The sequence below is a fragment of the Choristoneura fumiferana genome, chromosome 20 (genome assembly GCF_025370935.1).
Source record: "Choristoneura fumiferana chromosome 20, NRCan_CFum_1, whole genome shotgun sequence".
Lineage (NCBI taxonomy): Eukaryota > Metazoa > Arthropoda > Insecta > Lepidoptera > Tortricidae > Choristoneura > Choristoneura fumiferana.
The window spans coordinates 14,240,827-14,267,272 of NC_133491.1; the positions used below are offsets into that span (position 1 = coordinate 14,240,827).

A 26,446-nucleotide genomic window follows, 5' to 3' on the forward strand; every position below is an offset into this window, starting at 1 on the left:
CATAAAGTCATTCTGCGATGGTCCTTGTAAAAATATGCAAGCCTTGGCCTTTTTGACATCACACTTATAGGATCTATCATTGGAAATGTATAAAAAGGTATCTTTGTAAAATATCTCTTTTATAGCATTTGCGGTTTCGTCCTCGTGGAATTACAAAAAGTACTTATCATAATTCCCTATCCCGTTAAAGTTTCTAAGAATCCCTTCCTTCCTAGTGCTCTTATGTGATACTCATTGTCTGTCAAATTTCAAGTCTCTCGGTCCAGTTGTATCGGTGCTATTTTATTGGTTAGATTAGATCAGATCCGTATAGACAAGGAAGAAGTAGTCTGTGTTAACCAAAAATATTTTTATGCCGTAGATATTACTGTGTTTCTATTTCTGCTATTTTATTGTTACCTACGTACGTGTTAGTACTTTGTACGGAATATATTTCGATTTACCGAACATCGTAAAATCTTCGGGTATTGTGTAGGCAATTGACCTTAATGCTTAACCAGTATAATAAGAAGTATTTTTACTGCTTTTTATTTTTAACCTTTTGACATATCAGTGAAACAAAACGTGATAGGAAAAAATGGGGTTTTCTAGGTACTGTCGCGCGGAAAGTAATTAAATAACGAATGATGCTTACACTAATTTTATCTGGTTATCATTCGCAAAATATGACTACCTATCTCATTCAAACTGAAAAAGATTAACGTCTGGTTGAATGAAACGCAGTCTAAACCTTTCTTTTTTCTTTCTTAAATGTTCCTTTTTTGCATAGTCAATTATTATTCCATGATATAATTTGTCTGTCAAGTGAAACCCTGTAACGGGTAGAACAGTTGCAACCTACATCTAGTTCATAGTAAGTCTGAAAACAGACCAAATAAAATATGTAGACGGCGTGGCCAGGCCGTTAGTGAAAGCAGTCTGCGCTTGACATTGACATTATTATAGATTTGGGTTGGCCTGAACTAGAAAATCGCTGAAGCATCGCCTATTTCAGGAACTATTCGCTTTTGATCCAAGGAAAATATGTGGTTTTAGTTTGATGCAGATATTTGGCGGTCTTTTATTTTATGCCCATACTTGTTGACCAATATCTTCGTAAATTTAGGAACGCGGGTATAGTTTTTACAGCGAGCAATTAGCGAGTAGGCATTTTCAAACCGACTGTCGCGACTAAATGTTGATAAGGGCAGAGTTGAAACACGTTTTCCTAGTAGCACATTTGCTTTAGTTAAGTACTGCCAGGTTGTAGCGTTCGGGGATACCGATGCTTAGCGGGGTAGTCCACAGTTTACGTGGTCCACAAATGTGAATAAAATCAAAGGGCTTTTGATTTTAACATGTATATGTTCCCCCGTAACGCCGCATCTGCTTGTCAGATGAATTAATTCAGAGCTTGATATCATTAAATAAGTCTTTAAAATTAGCGACGAGGTTAGCAATATTTTGTTTTAAGTGAATATTTCTCCGAAGGTCTGCAAAGTCACCAGCTACCTACTACATTTCAGAAGCCAATTTTTTCCACATTCCGGTTTTTGTTTTCTTGTCTAGTTTTTTTATACGTATGATAACCGTAAATCCTGATAAACTGACAGTTTATTCCCCTTTTGTTTGTTTATGTCGTGCTATGTGGCCGCGACTATCTGCGGCTGCCAAGTATCGATTCGGGCCAGCTGACGTAACAACTCATCTTATAGCTCTCTCGACACTTGTTTCTTTTGCTACATAATAAACGACTTGAGGTTATGTATTCTAATACATTGTTTCGTATATTACTGTGTTGTTAGTGATACTTTGTTCATGGTTCGTTATGCTACTTTAATCTTAGGTAAGTATAGCTATTCGTCGGAGGTCTTCGGCTACTTGAGTTGTGTTTATTTTACCGACTTCGTTAAAGAGAGTCGTTATATTTGCGACTTTAAGTTAATTTTGCATATTCATAGATAACTTTATTTATTTATTTATTGATAGGTTAAATTCCCGATGTTTAATTTTATTTACAATTGCACTCGTTTATTTGGTATTCGGGTGAGCCAATTATAATCAGTTATGTCAATCGGCCCCAAAAACCGTCACTTCAGGTAACAATCCACATTCAAATCTGCTCAACAGTTTTGCTTCTACGATGTCGTAACAAAGGTATAAAAACATAAGTTTCTTTTTGTCTCGCAGTTGAAGCATCTTTATACCCAAGTAGTCAGTAAATGCTGATGTGTTAAATAAAAACACGTATAGTGACGTCCTTTCGGCCATTGTTCGAGATGAGATTTGCCGAACCTTGGTCCGTAACAATAAGAATACTGAGGCGGAAATATAGCGAATTTTCATCTTTTGTGTGTTTGTCGTGAATGAGTTTCAATCGAATGAATCTACGCTCGCTCTTAGTTTTTCAACTTACCTTGCGTTTTTGACTTGGGACTGTAGAGATGGTGTGCTAGTCTCTTATCTTGTTTAACAAACAATACACATAGACAAAAACTATTCTACCATTCCATATTAGACCAGTTTCTATTTAATATTATATTATGTGTGTTATATATAGCACATGAAATGTTATACTGTCACGTGAAATATCTTTAGTATTTTTTTAATTGCTTAAATTCTTCTATTATGTTGCGCGCTGCGCAGTTTAGCAGTGTCTTGATTTCTTCAAATTCTGGGACTTCTTTACCTATCTGTTTCCATGAGATTGAGATTTCACTCTCCCTTTCTCTAGTTTATACGTATTACATGATAAAATTAGTAATTTAGTTTATTTAACAAACAACTCCGGATTTCCTTGCCGACGCGAAACAATTACTGGCAATGAGTCCTCCAGTTTCTTTGAATTATCAACACTCATTATCATTTCCTTAACAGATAGCGTTAATCGTAGGTATATTAATCATTTTCATTTACTTTAATAACATGAGAAAAGATAGTCGTGAGTTTTCCTTTTGTTTTGTCAATATTTGAGTGTAAAGTGGAACTATGCCAAAGCAAGTGCACTTCTGTCCTTGCATGGTAAATATGGTTTTTCATCTCAAATGTGTATTTTGTCGCGTTATCGTGTCGTCTCATTTGACAGTGATACTTAAAGCTTCGTCGTCAGCTTCTAAAATGCAATGTTCTGAACAGAGTTACTTTGGTCTTTTTATCGCTATTGTTTTTTTGTACTTGTGCCAAATTTTTTAAATGAAAAAATGCGCGTTGTAAATCTCTCAGATAGTGGTTTTTATAGCAAGGCTTATGTCGGTGATGCAGTGATAACAGTGTTATTGCAAGTGATATTAAATATTATCAATTGGAGATTTTCCTAATTAGCTCACCTACATGGTAGTTTTGGGTATGGCTCTATGTGGCTTACTGCTTATGTTTTCATGAGGTCAGGTCATTAACTCGAAACTCAGTTTTTTACGCATTTTTACTACTTTAGAACCGCGTGCGTGTGCTTGTTATTTTTTCACGCCAAAACATCTGGCTGGCCGTATTTGGATGAAATTTGGTATGTGGATTGCCGAATCTCGGGTATAACACAAGAAGCTACTTTTTAAGTCACGGAATTACGACCATCTATCTATAGACATGAAATTTTGCACGAGAAATCTTGAACAAATATAGAACACGGTATTATTTTTGAAACTGAGAATTTCAATTGAACCGCACCAATAAAGTGAACTAAATACAATAGAACCAAAGAGTCGACTAAGGGAACAGGGTTGAAGTGTTTGTGGGCGAATGTCACTGCGAGTCCAATTTCTAAAAGTGGTACTGGAACACAAGCACGTGCAATAAAGTGAACTAAATACAATTGAACTTTATGCGAATGAAGCCAGGTATAGGACAGTTACCTAAAATGCATTGCATCTCCATAAAACATTCCCGTACTGTGGTAAATATCGATTCGCCGCACACTTGACTTGCTGCATTGCTGGTGTCAGCTCAGCAATCAGCATTCGAGGAATGACATTCGAAGCATCCAATAACTATGCAGTTATAAGGAGTGGGCTTGGTAGACAATTTGTAAATGCAACGATACAACTAATTGTATCTGTTATTGATATAGCTAGCGTAGTATACATTTTTTATGTGTAATTTTCGTGTAACAACGAAACTTTCTAGTCCGTTTTTTTTGTATGGTTGACTATCATTTATCACTCCTTTCTGTCACACTCCGATTGATTTGAATGAAACCTGAGGCCGTATTGTCTAACGCCGCATTCACATTTATCTCTCTCTCTCTCTCTCTCTCTCTCTCTCTCTCTCTCTCTCTCTCTCTCTCTCTCTCTAGCCTATGTCACTCTCTGGCTCATAAACTATCTCTACTCCAAAAATCACGTCGATCCGAGACGGACAAACATACAAACGCACACACTTTCGAATTTATAACATTAAGTATGGATAATTATTAACTTTGTCTAATTTTTATTTGAGTGAAAGTCGTTTTGTATAATCCTTATTTCTAATAATTTTGGTTCGAATAATGTTTGATTGACATAATTATTTTTCGTCTAACAAAATTTCAGTATGCGGAATCGAGCTTAATTGGGCCAACCAACTATTTTACCGACACTTTGGGCGTCTCCTGCGTTACCAAAATTGTACGTACGATACGAACTTCAAGTTTCGAGTTTCGTAGTAGCCCTGCTGGTAGATGCACTGCAGAGCTCCAATGACTATGCAACACTCAAGACAACGAGAAGGACCTTTTTAAATTTGTAATACCGTTCACGTTCCGTCGCGTTCACGAGATTGACGGATGACCTGGTTGAAGTCGCGGGTTCGCGGTGGATACAGGCCGCTTCCAACCGTGGCATCTGGAGGTCTCTGGGGGAGGCCTATGTCCTACAGTGGACGTCCTATGGCTGATATGATGATGATTACCGTTCACATTCTGTTACAGGTGGAAGAGCGCAAGCGTGCGATATGGGAGGCATCTATATCACGCCGCGAATCCCTGCTGCAACGCGAGCGCGAACGCACCGAGCGGCTGGAGCGAGCGCGCGCGTCGCGCTCGTCGCCGCGCTCGGCGTTCGCGTTCGGCTCGTCCACGCCGCGGTTGCTCGAACCTGTCGACTCGGCGGGCTTCTTCTGGGCCGCGCGCAGGTCAGTTCGGCGAACTGTTGCTGTAACATGTTACATGATTAAATTACTACATTATACGGCTCAACTCAAGATTATAAGCTAGAACGGTCCAACTAGATTCGATCTATTAAAAAAAAAAACGAAACAAAGATCGAAACTATTCGAATCGTTCCTGGCTTATAATCGTGAATTGAACCGACTAATTTAGTAATTTGATCAATATCGTCACTACTTAAAAAAAAACTCTTAACTCAAAACAGATAATGTTTCCAAGTGAACTTTATGCACATTATTTTTTCAAAGTAGTGACGATATGTCTCACTGTTAGGTGTGTTAGTTGTACTGTTCCATTGTGTTTTTCTTGTTTTATACATTAATTTGAGCGTAAATTTTTTACCAGTGATTAGACTCTGTGATGCAATTTTTTGAAACTGTATAGGTAACAATCCCCTTATGAGAATGTATATCGAGTTTTTAATTTTATCTTGTTTTGTAGAAATCAGGGAGTGCTGGCTGTGCTTCATCAGCTATTTCTTAGATCCTGAAATGGATGCTGTTTTGCAATAGTGTGTTAACCCTGATTGATTCTGCAATACAAATTTTACAGTTGACATTGCATTGCAAAATGACAGTTAGTTGACTCAGTATTGCAAAACAGCATCTTGTGTACCGATTTTTGAAAAAGATCGCTTGAGAATACCATTTGAAAGTGCTAAAAAATTTTTCTTTTTAAAAAATGTCTGCGTGTTGCTGCAAACCTACGGCTAAAATTAAATGTTCGTCTATTTGACACTATAGCTATGTACGCACTATGCGGCTAACCGTGCGGTTTGAGCGCGCCGTCTCTTTCTCAAGCGTAACTTTGAAGATGGACGACACGCTATGGCTGCGTACAGACACGGTGGGAATTACGCGGTTTTGAGCGCACCGTCTCTTTTCAGAGTATTGCTTGAGAAAGAGACTGTGTGCTGAAACCGCGCGATTCCCGCCGTGTCTGAACGCAGCCTAAAACCGCGCAGCTAACCACAGTGCGTACGTAGCCTTAGATACTTAACTGTCTATTTTTCTGCTCGTATTTTACATTCGAATGTTATTATCGAATGATATGATGATTTAACATGTCGGTTCTCAAGCGGCTTATAGCCTCCTAAGACCCCCGGTGCATAATTTTATACAAAATAAAGTGCACCAGGGCCCAATTGAATAACAAATTACAAGCAAATAGTATTAGTGAATTTCAATACAAAGTCGCTACTAATTAGTTTGTGATTTGTTATGCAATTAGGCACAGGTCCAGCATAAAGTGAATTTCAAAATAATAAACTGCCGACAGCAAACATATCTGTGCACATTGTCGTGCATTGGGTCAATTCTAGTGCTGGCAGTTGGTAGTTTGCTTGCAGCAGCGTGCCACCAGCACAAGCGCTGCCTACTCAATGCACGCCATAGATTTGTATTATATACTCAGCGGCAGAAAATTTGGGCCACTCTACATATAAAATTACCTACTATTGCATACATTTGAGGGCCAGATTTTTTGCCCCTCAGTATATGTTCAGATGATCTACTTTAAAGTTTAATTTTCGAGGGCTTATTTTTGACAGTCCATAGTGTTAGTATGTAAATTGTATCTGGGTATCATTCATTCAAACGTATAAGGTCACTACTTTGAAAAAATCTCGTATCTAAAATCAATATGTCAACAAAGTTGAAACTTGACGTAATGTTCATAAGGCCCACTCAGAAAAATTATCTACTTTGAGATACGAGATTTTTTCAAAGTAGTCACGATAAGTTGCCTAAGGGTCAAGCACTTCGATGGTCTTAGGAGGATAGTTAAAAGTTCCATGATTTTTGGACACTGTACAGTCAACAGTAGAAGTGAATGAGCGGTTGCGGTGCTCAAAATAATCTACACTTACACTATAATCTAAGAGTGTTTTGGATCATTTTGAACACCACAACTGTTCATCTACTTCTGCTGCTGACTGTAGTAATACTAATATGAGTATGAAACAATTACAAAAAAGAGTACCTTATCCTTTTTGTCAATGGAAATTTTAACCGCTCTCCAACTTTGTAGTCATAATTATTATCATTCTAGCTTTGCTTCATTTTGGTTTCTTTTTCTATTTGGTGAAGGTTGAAATCCTAATGTCATTGGGTCCCCCCAGTGTTTAATAGGATAACTCCGTTTTCCCCTTTTTTATGTTGACACTGTTTTAATTATGTTTTTTGTGTTTCTCCCCACTCCAGTACCAACCCCAGTGATCAGAACTTTTTTGAATCACTGTAAGCAGTTTTCTTTGATTTTTTTTCACGTTTTTAGAAAATAATTTACTAATCTAGTTTGATTTTAGCTCCCTAACTGTACTAATTGTGTTTGTGAATGTTTTTCGGTTGCAAGTATATGTTGTTATCAGTATAAGTTGATACTTAAAATAAGCACAATCTGTATTGCATGAGCATGAACGAGTAAGCATGCCATACAACCAATACAAATTTCGATAAAATGTTAGTGTTTAATATTTATTCCCTGTAATTTATACACCTAAAAGTCACTGTAGCTGTAGATCTGAAATACACCTTCAGTAAGACTATACTGACAAGCAATACAACGCGTACAGTTGCCATCGTATCCATCTGAGCTGTCTAAGTAGTCAAAAATATCTTAACACATGATCCGACACGCTCTTGGCCGGTTTTAATGAATGACTGTATCCTTCAATGCGTTGATTTAGAAATGGTGGCTGACCTGAGTATGATATGAAATTAAGCTCGGTAACTCCACGCGTTCCTGAGAAAAAGGCTACGTACGCACTATGCGGCTAACCGTGCGGTTCGAGCGTGCCGTCTCTTTCTCAAGCGCAACTTTGAAGAGGGACGGCACGCTAAAACCGCACGGTACGTAGTCGTGTCTTTTCAGACGGACGGATAGCAAAGTGATCCTATGAGGGTTCAGCTTTGCCAACTCAAGTACGGAACTCTAAAAAACGCGCTACTGGCTCCCTGCATAAGTATGATCACAAGATGCAATCATGCTGTAATTTGAGATTATTCTAAACTATTCGAAATGATTTACATACACAGTTAGGTATTGTTAAGCCGTCACTACACGCTATGTCAATATGCTATTAATTAAAATGCGTCAAATAAGTTTTGAGACTGTATGAAAGACTGTTATTTAGCTCGTTATTTTTTAGTGTTGTAATTAGTAATATTTAGAATTTACCCGCGGCTTCGTACGCATAATCCAGATCCCGCAGTTGAATTGAAATAAATGAATAAATAAATAAATACCAGGATTTTATCTAATTCCCATGGGAATTCCCAAAAATTTCGTTCAATCGACGTTGCATTAAAAACAACCGTGCCAAATTTCTAGCGCTAATCCCAGCGATGAAATTTCGAGATGTTGTCCCTATCCCGTTGGAATATCGAGGTAACAAGTACTTATAGCCTATACATTATTCCAGACGTCCAGCTATCTACATACAGAATTTCATTCGAACCCACGTTATTTTTTTTATATGGTTTCACAGTTAATTTATTCAAACTGTCTTCTATATACAGAAAATGTCCAAATATTACGTCATGTTTGTTTATTGCATGATTCACGGCACACCTTATCTATTTTTCTACCTACTTTATGTAAAATTCGCATAACTTATCATTTGGTAACTAATCTTTCAAAGTGCATAGATACAAAGTTATTAAAGCAATCTAGTTGAACTTTACTATCACAATTTGTAAAGTCTAATGTCGTTTGAGTCAGGTTTAAACTTGTACAAGTTATTGGTGCGTTAATTACATGCTTTGTTTGTTAGTAGTTAAAGTTCATTATACCTTTTCGTGATGCTTAGCGTGTGGGTAAAAGCGTGGGTTATTTATTTACTTAGGCCGCCCTTTCCAAGGTCATAGCTTGTATTGGCATAGAGAAATTCGAGATCGATGTTGAGTGTGTACACCGCCTTTGTATGAGTTAGATTTTACGAAACAATAGTAATAGTTGAGAGAACAAATACACTACGCTGGCAACTTTGTTTGCGGGATAAATGATAGCTTTTGCTATGTCGTTAGCTAAGAATATAGTTTTATATAAGTTGAAATGGGAGTAGACCTTTGCCTGCCGTGGATCATTTTATCTTCATACTATATTATGATCTTAGTAATATGTCCTACTGCTGGGCACAGGCCTTCTCACAGAATGAGAGGGCTTGGACCGTAGTTCTCACGCGGGCCCTTCATACGCACCATTGAATTATTTGTCATTTCGCAGGTTTCCTCACGATGTTTTCCTTCGTCATAAAGCTCGTGGTAAATTTCAAATGTGATTTCACACATGAAAGGAAATAAATTCAATTGTGTGTGTGTGTGTGTCAAGTTCTCTCTGGGGAACTAAAGCCCAAGTCCTCTCATCATGAGAGGAGGCCTTTTGATCGATATAAATAGAACATCTTGTAATTCGCCATGCTATTTAATTTATAGTGTAAGGACAAACGGACAGATGACATAATTGCCACGGTACAGTGGCCCCGTGACGTCACATCCGCCGCATTGTTTCAAAATGGCGACCTCAAAACTTGTCACTTTGGACAATGGTGAAATTTTGATGTAACGCTTTTGATTTTGCTGCCGAATTGTTTTGACTGTTCCTGTTGTTTTGTACTGGTTTTTGTAATCCTAGACCAGAGTTTTGTAATAGAAGTCCCTCGTTCGGGCCTTTTTTTTTAATCCCCGACGCAAAAAGAGGGGTGTTATAAGTTTGACCGCTATGTGTGTCTGTGTGTCTGCATCATAGACATACAGACACACAGACATAATGTGTCTGTCTGTGGCACCGTGGCTCATAAACGGGTGAACCGATTCGAATGCGGTTTTTTTAATTTGAAAGCAGGGTTTCTAGCGATAATTCTTATGCATGTTTTATCAAAATCGGTTCAGGCGTTTGTGAGATATTGAACTTTGAAGTGACAATGTCGGGGGTTTCCAATTTTTTGTTGGTTAGGTTATAAATGGTGCTAGAAATATAGCATTGTTTAAGTTGAATGCGGGCTCGCGCGGCTCTGTGCTTGTAATAATGCGATGTACGACCTGCATTAATATCTGCCACAGCGGAGCGTGCGAAAATATCTGGCATGTCCTACCGTACCAGCCCTAGAAGAAGTCGTATCAGACATTTATGCGCGTTTTGTTGTGCTGGTGACTGTACATGCATGCTCTCACTCCGTCTGAATAAGGCGACATGGCGGGACAGTGTAGCGATATGAATAGGGTTCTTCTTAGCACTGCATAAGTACGGAACCCTAAAAATTATATCGTTTGTATCAGTGTTTAATTTACTTAGGGGCTGTTTCACCATCCATTGATTAGTGTTAACTGGCGGTTAGGTGTGATGCCGTCTCTATTTGTTGTGTTCGATTAGACGGAGAAGGCATCACATTTAACCGTCGGTTAACGCTAATCAATGGATGGTGTCACAGCCTCTTACAGTAATAAACTAGCTGTTGCCCGCGATTCCGTCTGCGTAGTATGCGTTTATCGCTATGCCGCGGGAACTATGCAATTTTCCTGGATAAAAACTATCCTTTGTCCTTCCCCGGGACTCAAATTATCTGTATACCGAATTCCATCTAAATCGATTTAGCGGTTTAAACGTGTGGTACAAACAGACTTACAAACTTTCGCATTTATAATATTAGTAGTGGGATTGAACAGGTTTTTATTAGTCCAAGATTGTTATAACTATTCGGTATTATTGTGACCTTAGTGTCAATCAGTACCCACACATAGACCTCGGTTAATGAACTTGATTCAAATGCATTTTATACTCTTAACCTTACTGTTGGTTCTTATACTTATAATGTACATTCAAGTACAGAGATATGTACAATTTTGCACCTCAATGCGGTGTGATAAGGTGCAAAATTTTATACAGATTTCGTACATGACCGGGATATGACAGTCGAACTTTTGATGTCTCACAGTATAGGTAGAGTCATTCAGGATGACGACTGCCGTGGTTCTTATTACAATTTCATTAATGTCTAATTTTGACAAAATCACGCGTCTTCGTGGATAGCACTAGGTATAAGTGTCATAATGATTTTCCTAATCAGGCAATGCGATGTAGCATCTGGGGGCACGGTAGTGCTAAGACGGACAAAAAAGAAAGCGGGCACAACCTACCTTTTCTAGAATAATTTAATCTTACTTTCAAACCCTCATAGTTCATAGCTTCGTTCAAAATAACGCTAAATATCCCAAATTCACAGGATATGATGTAGTTAGGAAACATTCCGAAACATATAGAAAATACTTAAGTTTCATTGATCTAGCTCTTACAGCTTAGATTTTATTGATTTGGCCACTCACTGGTCAGAACCCCGAATCCCCGAAGTTCCCGATATCCTAAAAAGTATAAAATTGGCATGAAACCTAGGATTAATATACAAAGAACAGAAAAATTAAAAATCTGTAATTTTTACACATTTTGAAATAATTCGTGCATTATTAAAAGTAAAATAAAATAAAGTAAGTAAAATTTCGATAAAACAAGTCGTTAATTAATTTAATTTCAAATTTGGGTCAATGAACTTTTTCCTGTTTGTTATTCTGTCCCGTTGTCCAAGAGAAAACAGTGACAGAGTTTCTTAAAAAACTGTTATGATATATGCTTCTAATGTGCTTAGGAGATTGGCCATTAAATAATGGGCTTGTAACTACGACAAAAATGTACGCTCTATGAATTATAACCACGGAAAACATGGAGAAACTCATGGTTTTATAGAGTTGTCCAGGGGACGTAACCATGGCAACGCGGTGCAGGGAAAAGTTGATCGAACCATTTTCATTCTACGTGGATGATTCCTTTGAGTAACAGGATGGCTTTAGAGCTTTAGGTCTTGGAGACCTAAGTCGACCGATTTTTGAGATTGTTGTATAAACCAAAATTTCGTCGGTTTTGGTTGAGAAGGTGATGGTTCGTGTTTGGCGATTGTTTTTTTTTGTGTGGATGGCTTATTGTTCATGTTATGTAACTTTTAAGACTTTTAGTTATAATTAAAAAAATATGGTAATTAGTATGATAGAGTAGGATTATGAATGGATGATTACAACCATAAATAGAAATGTTGTCTAAAATAGTCTGAGAAAAGAGCGACATGATTTTAAAGACAACGTCAGCGGTAAATTTCTATTTATATAATTAAGGTAATTGTAATGAATAAGTAGCATAATTATACTATTGTTAATATGTAGGTAGACAATTGTGTAGCTATAGCATGGTCGAAAGCTTCAAATTGCATTTCTAACAAATGAGAAGCAACTGTTCAAAAAGGACTTATATCAACTTAATTTCCAATGCCTTTTTGAACTGTTATAACTCATATTTGTAGTGTACGCAAAACTAACTCCATCGTGTTATACTTTTCAATGTGTTTAAATTGCAATAATACATGTTTCAGGGCGGCATCAACAACTAACGTGATGTTCGCGTCTGCGCCGCTCACAAGACGTGCCTCCGCTTTGCATCTAGACTCAGAAACTGACAATAAAGGTAAATATCATAACATTCTGAAATCTGTAATTATTTACAAAAGGCTGGATTAAGAAGAAACTATTTTCTACTTACAAAAAAAATACCAATTGAATTGGCATAGTTATTCATCAAATTAAAATGTCATTGCTTCTAATAAACTGGGCTATGAGTCGGTCTTAAAAACTACGTTAGTATAAAATTATTAATAGTAAACCCTCTTCTTAATCGTGACCGTAAATCCCGTCTTTCTCACGCGTCTAAATGCATGAGAAAGACAAATTATTTTCTTACAAATATCGGGGTAAAATTAAATCTTGGAATGTGTATGAAATTGCATGCTGGATTTGTGCTTTGCAATGTTGGTGATCATTATACTTATTTTTATCATCTTTAAGCACGCCCCTCAAAGTTCCCTGTGTATACACAGGGAAAAGATTAAAAAGGCTTATGCTCGTAAAACCCACTTTGCCGAAATGTGCATTTTTTAAAGGTGCTCTTCAGAAGGAATGAAGGAAAAACATGCACTTCCTAATGGGTACAATTTCTCAAAGAGTGCGGTTTACGAGTCTAGGCTGTTAAAATAGAATTGAAACCAAGTATACTACAGTCGAGTTCATAAACTTGTGCCGTGAACAATAGAGTCGTGTTCAGATATTTTTGATCAAAAATTTGCTCACAAGTTTATGAACTCGACTGTACATACTCATGCATGTAATACACGCTGATTGAAATTTTGTGTTAGTAAAATTCCCGTGTTTACTCTGTCCAAAACTCTATTTACCCTCTAGGAAATTAAAGTCATAACCAATTTCTTTCATTGTGTATCCCCTTTATTTTAATGCAGCCATTATAGGAATGAGGATGTTTACAAGTTTCTGTAAGTTATTTTCAATAGCATTCCTTTAACATAAACAAAACTACAAAACATTAAACAGTCTTCGTAAATGCACCTTTCTTGACAAATTATACGATCGTCCCTCAAGTTAGACATGTCATTTATTCTTAAAGCCATAAGGTGGAATTTCATTCGTATAATTTAAAAGTAACTGTAGGATAACGGTTGTAATTTGGTACGGAGAGCGTTTACGAAGACCCGATGTTAATCGAGCGGCCTTGCGCTGGATTAGAAGAGATTATGTTAATGCTCAAGACTCAAAGATGTGTCAGTAGATTAACTGGTTGCTCTATTTTGACGTCGGGACTGTGGTATGACATAATAGTGTTGAGTCACTGTTGAAGTGTCTCGGGATATTGGCCTAGTGGTTATACTGTTATGCATTTTGTGGACTTGGTGCGTGACGTCATGAATCACACCTGGCAATATGACGAAATAACATTGAATTATGTATGAACTAAGTATAAAATATTTACTTTGCTTCACCTCAAACATCTAAATCAAACCATTTAAAGAGACTTAGGGCCTGTTTCACCACTTGTCAACTAACTTTTAAGTGTCAGACAAAAGTAATGCCGTCTTTGTTTATTCGGACAAAACAAACAGAGACGGCATCACTGATATCCGACACTTAAAGTTAGTCGACAAGTGGTGAAACAGGCCCTTAAACTTTCTCTTGACAAGAAATACGTAGTTCCTGCCTGACACATCTCTTAAAGCGTACCTGAACACATACCCCTAAAACGCAAACAGCAAAATTCTGTCTCATTCCTTAACACAAACTTTGCCTTTAGAAATTTTGTTTGCCTCGTGCAACAGATTATGCTTACATAAAAGTAGTAAGTTTACTCTAGCTGTCCAGCTTATGCATCTACTTCAGTAACCGTTATAATTGATCATTCCAGACGAACCCGACCGCCAGCCGGCGCCAGCCGTTTGGTCGTCGGTGGCGCGCCGCCGCACCGACCTGGTGCCGACGCTGCCGGCGCCCCGCGCCCCAGGTAGAGCCTACTCAATGACGCGGCTCGATAAGCTCCCGTCGCGCCCGCTCTCAGGCTCTCCCTCCATGCACCACCTCAACAGGACCCGTAAGACTTTCAGGATATGCGCCACGCATAGGCGGCTTGTGGGACGCTGGTGTGAGGAGCGCTTAGCGACGAGTTTCTGCTTTGCTTTTGGTGACTGACGCTTGTGTTCTAATAGTCGAAAACGTTTTAGACTGATTATAGTCTTAGGTATATTCCGCCAGTATCTTTTTGCCTTTTCGAGTCTTTAAAACTACCTAGTCGCGGTCTTAATGGACTCAGACAGAGCCAATTCCATTACGCAGTTCGATAAGCTCCTTCCGTGCACCACCTCAACAGGACCCGTAAGACTAGCAAGATATGCGCCACGTGTAGGCGGCTTATGGGAGGCTGGTGTGAAGAGCGCTCAACGACGAGTTTCTGCTTTGCTTTTGGTGACTGATGCTTGTGTTCTGTGTTGAGGAGGTTTCCGGATGATTATAGTCCTAGGCATATTTCGCCAGTATTCTTATTCCTCCTCAGGTCTTTAAAAAACCTAGTCATGGGTGGATGAACCCAGGTACAGCTTCTTTCATTGTGCAGTTCGACAAGTCCCATTCTGCGTGAGCACGATTGTTAGTGAAAGTGATCTCACTTCTCAGGTTTGTCTTCCATGCCCCATTTCAACAGGGCTCATAATCATAAGACTTAGATTATGCAACATGCAGAAGCTGGTTGGGGAATGTTGATGTGAAAAGTTTGTAGTATAAAAATAGGTTGAATGTCAGTTTTTGTGCACCCACAAACAAGATGCGTCAGGATCGGCAGAAAATATACTCTTTCTAACCCCGTTTTTGAGATTACCGTCTGGAAGGCTTTTTAAATGATTGCCTACTTTGCTTTGGCTGTTGACAGTGTGCAAGGTTTGCTAGGAATATTTTGGTTATGCCATTGATGCACAAAGTCCGAAAGCTAACTAGATGAGTAAATTGGGATCGTTTAGATTAATTTCGGAGCGTAGGAGTATGTTTTGGACCTCAAAATGAAACGTCAGAATTTAAAAATACGCTTCTGTTCAAAGTGCTTGAGCTTTAGTTTGTGTTGAGTGCTTTTGGTGATTGACGCTTGTGTTCTGGTTGGTCGTTTAAAAGTGCGTCGATTTGAGTGTGGACATTTTGTCGCATCGCAATATTTTGGCAATCCATGCTTCGTGTGTCGTAGGAAAAGTCGTCATTATTTATTTAATTTAGGGTATTCTATGCTATTTCGAAATAATTCTTTAATCCATATGTACGTCCGTAGCTTGCTTTTGCGTCTCTTGTTTGTTTTGTCAGAAATTATTGTCTCCGGCTTATATTTTTTGTTAGTTTATACACACAGTTGTTTCAATCGCTTTATTAATGTTCATTAACCGAAGATGCTTCTTTAATTTAATAACAGTGTTGACTGCTGACTAACACATATGTTTTACTATTTTTTCTTGATTATTTAAAATGTTTAATCCTCATACACTTATTCTCTGGTGTCACTTTTTCCCCTTCTTCTTTCATTCTTTTTTTATTTCTGCCGCAAATCACTTTTTCAAAATTATGAACTATTTGGCACTTATAATTGGTTTTTGGTATCTACTGGTCACTTCAAAATTTGGGTTTATTTTAGGCGTTTGTGACTACTTAAAAAAAGGGGTTTTTCATTCGGCTATCCTATCACTTTGGGTTAAGGTGAGATTATTCTATTATCGGGTTAGCACTTCCTACTCATCACATCACATCGACTTCAAGGTAAGTAGAGATCTAAATTACTTACGCACCTGATTTGTGTACAGCACTACCGTCATTACTTTGAAAAAAATCTCGTATCTCAAATCAATAAGTCAACAAAATTGACACTTAAGGTTTACTCAAATAAATGATCGAGTTAAGGATACGAGCATTTTTAAAAGTATTGACGATATTATAGTGGTTTGTAAATAAGCAATATATCAATTTTCCCTTTGGCCACACCATGCTTCCCCCTTCTATGTAAAAAGCAGTACCCTGCTCCTGCTACACAACTATGACTCATTCTTCCTATCCATATTTTCTAGCTGCTTCCCGCACTGAAAACCTTTTCTTCCCTTCCTCACTTTTAGCATCATTCTAGTCACAAAGCATCCTATACCTTCCAACCTCTTTTCACTGCCCAAACTGCCGTATCCATTCCATACAATTTGTCAAAAATATGATTCGATTTAAAATCAATCCTTCTTAATATTGTATGCAGAAGGGAACTATTCTCGCCTTAAAAGCTATCTCATTCTTTAACCTCGCGTACTTTAAAGAACAAATCAACACGAGAGTGACGGCCGAATTTTATTTGTTAAAGTAATCCAAAATCTGTTAGCTTGAACTTGGCTTGACACACTACCGCGTGTCTAAATATCCAAAATAACAAAGCTGGTCTTAGTACTACATCTGTTAAATAACCTAACCAACAAAAATTTGGAAAACCCCCGACTTTGTCACTTCAAACTCTAAAACGGCTAAACCGATTTTGATGAAACATGTCTAAGAACCATCGCTAGGAAACAATTCCAAATTTAAAAAAAACCGCATTCAAATCGGTCCACCCGTTTAAGTGCCTACGGTGCCACAGACAGACACACGACACACATAGTGGTCAAACTTATAACACCCCTCTTTTTGCGTTGGGGGTTATAAAAGGTTAGGACTCAGCAGCTCCTGTGCACTTTACCATTTTTCTACCTACTGTCAACATTCCTTACCTTCCTTCCCACTCCTCGTGCTCACAACTCACCCTAGTAGCCAACCAGCCTCACGTGTAAATACGCCGCAGAGCCGCGCTCCGGCGACACGACGCCCGGCTCCCGTCCGGCGAGTGCGCTCTCCTCCGCGCCGCCGGTCATGCGCCGTCCGGCGGCGCGCAAGCCCCGGCCCGCTTCCATCGCCGGGACCGGCGTCAACACGCCCAAAGGTAAGCTCGAGTGCCGAGTGCAGGAATGGTGTTATTAGGTATGGTAGCTACGCAGGATCGCTAAATTATCAGATAGACGTATGAGTGTAGGTGGACCACAGATATAATTTATACCTGCTGAGCTGGCAACGTTGCATTTTTGTTACTTTTTCTCGATTATTCCATAAAAATTGAATGAAAATTAAAAATTGGTCTGATAGAACTCTTCTTAATATAAATGTTTATTGTTATGTTTTCTTAATGTTAATTTGTCTAGTCCAATAATTATTCGTTATAGACTTTTATTTTCTTTAAAAACCGTTAGTAAACATTAATTCGTTTTTAAAGAATATAAAAATCTATCACGAATAATTATTGAAGTAGACACATTAACTTATAAATATATTAAGAAGAGTTCTATCAGACCACATTTTTAATTTTCTTTAAATTTTTATGGATAATCGAAAAAAAACTAACAAAAATGCAACGTTGCCAGCTCAGAAGGTATAAACGCTCTTAAGGCAATTTTCGTCCGTGCTGACGAGTGTTAACACCAATGGGCGCTAGGCGCAAGTTGAAATCGGCAATGATTGTAAACAAAATGGCGGCCACCGCGCGCGCGAACTTTGTCCGATGGCTGCTCAAGGTTTTATTCGCGCAAAATCAAAAGTTTGCATAGGAGCCAACGCCAACATGCTAGTAAGCATCTGCCCGTTTTTGGTCTGATGGGATTTGGCTCAGACTCACTGTGGTCTTTAGCTAATCTGCGAATGTTGACCCCAACTTAAAGGCCTATCCAAGTAAGTTTCATGTAGCCGAATTGAGCAATTGTTATGCCCTTTGAACAGTTGGTTTTAGCTTACTTTGTTAGTTATTTCTATAATCCTCTTAATGTTTACGCGAGTATCTGACGATCCTGTGTAGCTAGAATGTTTTGAATAAGAATAAAACATTATGGTTTGATACGGTTTTGTATATTTAATAATGTAGCAATGAAAATAGTTTGAAAATTCCCTTTTAGTGTAGATTATTTTTAGTTATCATCTCATTTAGATTTACTTCTTTATATTCGATGTTTGATGTGCTTGGCTTAGCTCTGTAAATAACATGAATGTTAAATGTTTAAATGTCTACTAATAATACCTAACAAAATCTTCATATAAAACTGACGTTACGTTATTTTTTGCATAGTTATCGTGACAAATAAAGAAGGAATTCAATTTTAATAAATTTTGGTCTCCATGCAGAATGGCAAATTATTGTTTAGTTCTTATGAAGAGATCTTCAAAGCCATGATGTGAAATTGGATGACGAAAATCGCATCCAGTGCGTAAAATAACATACAAATAGTTCTATTTACGACTGCTTCGGGCCGTATTTTCACGGCTTCAGATCGGATCCATATCCTTTAGTTAACCTTTTCGACACCCATGACTCATATATACGCACCGCAGGCTCCACGCCAACGACCTATGTATACGTCCATTACTTCAATGCAAAAGCTACCTTCGTTCAATGATCAATGGGCTATCGCGTATGAATTCGCCACTAGAGGCGCTAGTGTAGCGCGAGGTCTCCGAAATGTCAAATCTCATAGTTTTTGGGTGAGCTACGCGGGTTTATTTATAATTAGAATAATTTTGTGAATATTTTGCAATATCTGAAATTAATTATGGCAAATATGCGTTCCGGGGCAATGAATGTCTGTGTTTTGAGACAGTTTTGTCTTTCGGAAACCTTTGTCCTCCCTTTTTTCCCAACAAAACGGGGACTATGCAACACTGTGGCATGCTCGATATTTTTATGGTACGGTTTTAAGGTGTATTAAATATGATTTTAATCTAAACTTTGTTTTCACGCCCGTAATAACAGACTTTTAAAGCCATACTTAAAAACCTCACGCATCAGTGCGCCATCTAGTGAGACAAAAAACGATAGCCCTCATTGTGTTAAGGCTATAAAGAATCCTGGCGTATGGGTGATGTCTTTTGTATTTGACGTGGCGGCGAAAAGGTTAAATGATCAAAATCGGACTATAACCTTGAAGGATAAGCGTACTTATAAAAGTACGTGTCGATTTCATACCGTCCCCGATTTTAAAAGCTTTTATATTTACAGTTTGCCCTGTTTTTCGGTCTAATCTTTTAGGTTAATTTTGATTCATTTCCAGTGGTCGGATTGACCTGGAATTTGTTATACATATGTAAATTGGATGACAACGCAAGTAAAGTGAACAAAAAGTACAGTCAACAAAAAAAGCTTGTAGTAAAAATGTCATTTTTTTTAACAGAATGTTATTGTCAGTTAACATCTTAGGGCCTGGCGTATATATGACATAAAAAAAGAACTTTACCTGATTGACATTCGTTTCAAATAGGGAGTATTACTGCCAAGTTCTGCCGCCAGAATGCAGCACTAGCACATAACGTAAACAGTTTTTTAAAAAGTTTTTTTTAGATCACCCACTTAATGTCCGTAGGATGCCATTAATAATATTTTTTTTTTTTTTTTTTGGAAATATAGCTTTATCGTTTGATCATGATATATTAAATATGTCATGGTTTTCTCTATAGGTACTAATACTCTTTGGTCATTCATGTCACCCGTCATGGCGACATGTATATGGTATGTGCTAGTGTCGCCCCCTGCGCAAAGCTTTGCCCAATATGCCCTGTTGTGGAAACATAATATTTTCGTCAGTCCTCAGATGGTTAAAGAAATGGATGTCCCTTAGGTGGTGTAGACAGTCAGAGCGTGGCGACGACCCCGGGCGTGTCGCGCGACAGCACCGTCGTGGCCGCGAGTGTGCCGCGCCGGCCCGCCACCACCCCGCGCCGCCCGCGCCCCGCCTCGCTGCACGTCAGCCGGCCAGGTACGTACCCACTGCCACTGTGTACTGTGCAGCAGGGTCAATCAACTGTTTATATGTAGCTTGTTGCTATGGTAACGTCTCTTGAGTTACTTATTAAGGACGTCTTGTAGGTTTTTAGGATTCCGGAGCCAAAATGGCAAAAACGGAACCCTTATAGTTTCGCCATGTCTGTCTGTCTGCCTCTGTCTGTCCGTCTGTCCGTCCGCGGCTTTGTTCAGGGGCTATCAATGCTAGAAAGCTGTAATTTTGCACGGATATATATGTAAAATATGCCGACAAAATGGTACAAATTAGTAGTTTAAGAGTAAATAGCAGCCTAAGGTATAAAATATACCTAAACTTGGAAGATTCCGTATAAAATACGAAATCCTTAGAAAAATATTACTTAATTTTTTCGTAATGGCTACGAAACCATATTTTGGGCGTGTCCGACACGCTCTTGGCCGGTTTTTTTAAATCTCGATTTAAGGCTTAAACTGACAGTTCTTGTATAGATCTGACAGGACTTAAGACCACTTAAACCTAGATTAAAAAGCCTGCAAGTGGACGTAAAAGTATGATTTTATGAGGTACAAATCCACTAAAAGTTAGAGGTTGTAACAATTTTAAGGCAATTCCTTCGTGACTCATCTCCTAAGCACGCTAGTAGTAAACATTGCAAACATTTTTCTAAGAAAGTGAAAATCACTGATGCTGAGTTATGGGACAGAATAAACACACACTTTAGACAAGCTGGATTAATTGTTCGCCCGCAAAAATCCCCACACTGTGGTTTTTATCGAAATCGGTAAAAACCAAAATATAAAAAACTTAAAAATATGTAAGAAGACAGTAGAAATGGCATAAAAATCAAAATAAACAAAAGCTTGAATGCATAGTGTAAGACCATAATGTGCTACGTATATCTAGTATAAGACCTTAATGCTAAGTTGGCATTATTCTTAATCGTAATGAGTTGTAAGCGTGTTACAATCAGCTACAGCTAAAAAGTTCGCGATTTTCGCTCGCGGTTCATATTCATAACTATTATGTACATTATTTAAACATCTTGAATAAGTAATAAAACGGAACGGGTTAGCGATATTGCAATAGTTGCCACTAGGCGGGCTCCCGAGAGTATCCAGGGTCAATAGTGGCGCTCTAAAGTTCGTATTGTCGTCAGCATCAGCAGCACCAGCCCCGGGCGAGGGCAAGCCCCCCCTGGCGCGGCGGCCGCGGCCGCACGACCGCGCGCGCAACTCGTCAGCTTCCCCCGGACGGCCGCTCTCGCCGTCCCCTGCCGTGTCCAAAGAACCGAGCCAGGACAAGGAGGTTAAAGTCACTAAGGTATGGTATGCCATTCTATCTAGCCTGAGTCAACGGGGGCAGGCTGAAAACCAGCGCTGGCAGCTTCTGAGCAAGCGCAGCATAAGCTGAGCCTGTTCCTTTTGTCACAGTGCAAGGGACTGGCAAACACATTGGGCTGAGATTCTATATTAGTTTATTGTTTATTTGTATTCTGTGTGCCTATCCTGTATGGTTCATGTTGCAAATAAATCCATCTTCATCTTCTTTTTTCTTGAATATTTCATCATCATCATATCGTCAGTGGGAAGGTGAAATCGCTAAAGCGCCAACCAAAGAGACGCTTTAGAGTAGTTAGAGATTTCACCTTTCCACTGACGATATCAGCCGGGACACCTATCGTCAGCAGTGTTTCGAGACAACTATGACATCGGGGCTTTCAAGAAAAGGGTATGCACTTTTTTTTAAAGGCTGGCAACAAATTAACAGATTTTAGAACAGTCTTAGTACTCATCTGATAACAAAAAAACTGTTGGACATAGGCCTCCCCACTTGGACGGGGAGGAGGGAGGGTTGTTAGTACACACACTTGTATACCAAATTTGAAGTCTCTAATAATTTTAAATACGGAGATAGAACCTTTATGCTAAAGTAATATTTAATAAAGACTCTTTATTCCCACTGACACTTAAGGAATATGTCTGTGTGTATAAGGAAAATGTCAAGACTAAGATTCTGGCTCTTGTTAATTGTGCCAATCAACTATTTTACCCACAATTTGTGCGTCTCCTGCGTTACCAAAATTGTCTCTATCGTTACCAAAAAATCGTACTTCCAATAAGATATTTCACGGTTTAATAGGTTGAACATACGTAGGATGGCATGTATTCATGTACACCATCTAAATTACAGAAAAAACATGTTTACTTACAAAAATCTGCAATTGTTTGAAAAATGTCGCGGACAGATTATTGTCGGTAAAAAAGTTGATTTGCCCAATTACATTTTTTATACATTATTCCTGAATTTTCCAGCAAAGCCTTCCGATAAGAATCACGTGAGCGCACACGAAGTCAGTCAAAATTAGAAGCGCTGCAAATACATAATGGCGGCCGACCACTCTCAGCCGCTAAACGATAGGTAACTCGTTCATGGTTACCTCGTAATTCCCAAATAGTCACTTAAAAGACGAAAGTAACTCTGATATAGATATTTCGTAATTCCCAAATAAGTAAATGGTCTAAGATCCGAAGTTAAGATCGATTTTCTACCGATTTGTTGACCGGATAAAAATGATATTTTATCAAATAAATAGATATCTGAACAAAACCCGTATGATTCACTAACTAGAATTGATTCTGTCATATTTTAGTTTAATTAGTATATTTATATAGTTAACAGGTAAACGAGAATAAAGAAAACCAAAATACTAATGTTGTCAATCCTGAACCGATTGTCGTACAAAAAGTAGAAGAAACGAAACCAGACGTAGCAGCGAAGCCAGTGCAAATCGAAAGAAAGAAGCGATCCATCTCTGTAGAAGAAAAAGTCGATGAGAAAATTGAAAAAGTTGAAGAGAAAAAAGAAGTAGTTGTAGAAAAGAAAATAGAGGAAAAGAAAGAAAAGTTAGATAAAAGAAAGAAAAGGAAGAAAAGAAAGAAGAGGATAAGAAAGAAAGAAAGTAGAGCAAAAGAAAGAAAAGTCAGAGGAGAAGAAGGTGGAAGAAAAGAAAGAACCCTCTCAAGAGAAGGCTGAAGAAAACGAAATGACAGGTAATAAAAAAGGCATTTTGTTGCTCTTTGTTGTGTGGATGACTGGCAGTCAAGAGGTTAAACATATTAGGGTAAATCGTCAATTACTGGCCAACAAACATTTACAGGTGGCCACAACGTGCCAATTTTGACTTTTGGTTGTATAATTGGTCGTAAACACGTCGTTATCACATCGATATGACCGAGAAAAGGCCCATTTTATACGAATCTATGTCGTAATATAGTCACGTAGCAGTCCTATAAGTATGTATCAGTCGTGTAGTGGTCGTATAGAAATCGTGAGACATGGTGTCATGACCAATGTTCATGGAGTTATGGTGTTTATTTACCGCTGTTTTACCGCATTTTATCGAATAAAAGTATTATCGTGACTTTAATATGGGGTTCTGTTGTAAAGTTATCAGATAAATGAGTAAATTCAAACTTAAAAACTGCGACGGACAATTACTTTAATCATAGCAAAGTAGAACAGCCATTTTATATTTCAATTATCTCTTGTGACATCTTCGAAACTCACGTACGACTAAGTATGTACATTTATCTGTTGGGGAAATTAACGCTATCGAGTAATATGCCCTAGTCTTCTCAATATAATGAAACGCGCCTTATAAATTCTGTAAATTAAGCTATATTCTTTTCAATGTTTTTAATGAACGTTTTAATAATTACCTTTAAACGTCTTAGGGTTAAGATACAACCGTAATACAATATCTAAACGACTTTGCATTCTGTGAACTTTCTTTTTGTCAGCCATTTTAACGAAATTAGGGTTAGGTTGAAAAAATTTTTATAATTTCAAATATTATTATCACGTTACAAAGAAGCTGTGTCACTAAAGTTATATACGTAATAAATAGTAGCATAAAAGTGTTCAAATCGGCTTATATAATCTTAAAAAAGTGTAATTATCACTTTATACGATCGTCACGTAAAAAAGTAGTCTCGGGAATCTAATACGACAAAATTAGTGTAAAAGACGTATAGGACGTTATCAAGATGACAACTGGTTATACCACTAAAGTTGTATAATAGTCATGTAAAACAGTCGTATAGAAGTTTATGCGATGTTCATATTGGACTACAAATTAACTTAGAATTGTATAAGAGTGCAATTTATGACTTTTACACGATCGTCACGTAAAAGTAGTTTCTTATGACTATAACACAATAAATGTGGTGTTAAAGTCGTATAGACTTTACTAAGCCAACATCTCCGGTTATACCGCTAAAAGTTGTGTAAATGTCATATAAGACGTCGCATAGAAGTCTATACGATGTCAATATACGACTAAAAATCGACTCAACATTTTATAAGAGTGCAATATATTACTCTTATGCGATCCTCACGTAATAGTAGTTTTCGCGCTCTAATACGATAAATACCGGTGTAAAAGTCATAGACGTTATTACGACGACAGCACTAGTTATACAACTAAAAGTTGTGTAACAGTCATATAAACGGTCGTATAGAAGTCTATACGATGTCTATATACGACTACAAATTGACTCTAATTTTATAAGAGTGCAATATATTACTCTTACACGATCGTCACGTAATAGTAGTTTTTTCGCGCTCTAATACGATAAATACCGGTGTAGAAGTCATATAGACGTTATTAAGACGACAGCACTAGTTATACGACTAAAAGTTGTGTATTGGTGATATAAAACAGTCGTATAGAAGTTTATACGATTTCTATATACGACTACAAGTTGTATAATGATAAGAGACCCATAGTCATATTACACGCTAAATTTACTTCTAAACGATGTTTATAGCATTATGAGTCGCATAACTTACACAAATACGACTAAAATGTTGTTGGGTGGCCACCTTATTTTACTGCAAATGAACTCTTGTTTATGGTAACTAGAATTCATTTACAAGCTTTCTTTAGCTTGCCCTGTTTGTTTATTTATTTGTTTGTGTCAAATCTTGGAAGCTAAATTTGGACCCAACTTCTATGGTCCGATTGACTTGGAATTTGGCATACTTATGTACTCGTAATCTGGTGCCAATACAATAATCTGGTAGTGGCATCCGTTAGTCCGACCAGGATTGTCTCCGCAGAACGGAACTCCTCAACGGTTAATGCGATCGACTTGAAATTTGTACGGAATGTAGTTTGGATGACAATGCAAGTACAGTCAACAAAAAGTATAGTCAGCAAAAAAGCTTGTATTAAAAATGCATTTTTTAACAAAAACTTATTAATGTATGGTGGCCAGTTATTGAAACGGTGGTCAGTAATAGGGACCTGACTATTTTTTATTTTCTATAAATTAAAACTTCACAATGTCTGTTATCGAATAGAGAAACAATTTGAAGCTATCTTTACAAATAACAAGTTAAAAAGGTTTGAAATTCAAGATTAGACAGAGGAAAGAAATACTTGCACACGCAAGTAGCGCCATACTTGCTTCATAGAGAAGCGTTTGAGAGGACAAATATAGATTCTTCAAAAAATCACTATAAATCCAATTTTCAACCGATTAAAGTTTTATCTTCGTTAAACACTCTGTATATCATTTTCATAATAATATATAAGAGATGGCAAATTCAGGAGTTGTCAATACCGTATTGACGATTTACCCTGTTATAAATATGCCAGGTGGGGTAGTAAGGTTGAGTTTAGCTGATTTGCCCGAACTGTATCGTTGCAGCGTCATGATCAACCGTCGTATTTACGACGGAAGGAAGCCAAGGCGGCGCTGGCGGAGCGGCGGCGGCGCGCCAGAGAGGAAACTGGAGCGGCAGGCAAGCTCGGAGAAACAGAGGAAGAGGAGAGGATAGAGAAGAGAGAGAGAGAGAGAGAGAGAGAGAGAGAGAGAGAGAGAGAAGAGAGAGAGAGAAGAGAGAGAGAGAGAGAGAGAGATTAGAGAGAGAGAGAGAGACATACTTTATTTACACATATTCGATACACATAAAAATACATTAGATGGAAAGAATAAAAATAACATCGAATAGTATAAAGTGGCCCCACTCAGCATAATGTTACGGCAAGCCGCAACGCTGTTTTTTAGTCGGACCCATTTAAAAAACCAAAATATATAAAGAACATACAA

The 26,446-nt window shown here is 37.9% G+C and overlaps 1 pseudogene; it reads left to right on the forward strand.

The window, feature by feature from the left end:
• Window positions 1–26,446, forward strand: part of LOC141439430 (uncharacterized) — a 51,701-nt pseudogene that overhangs the window by 18,029 nt on the left and 7,226 nt on the right.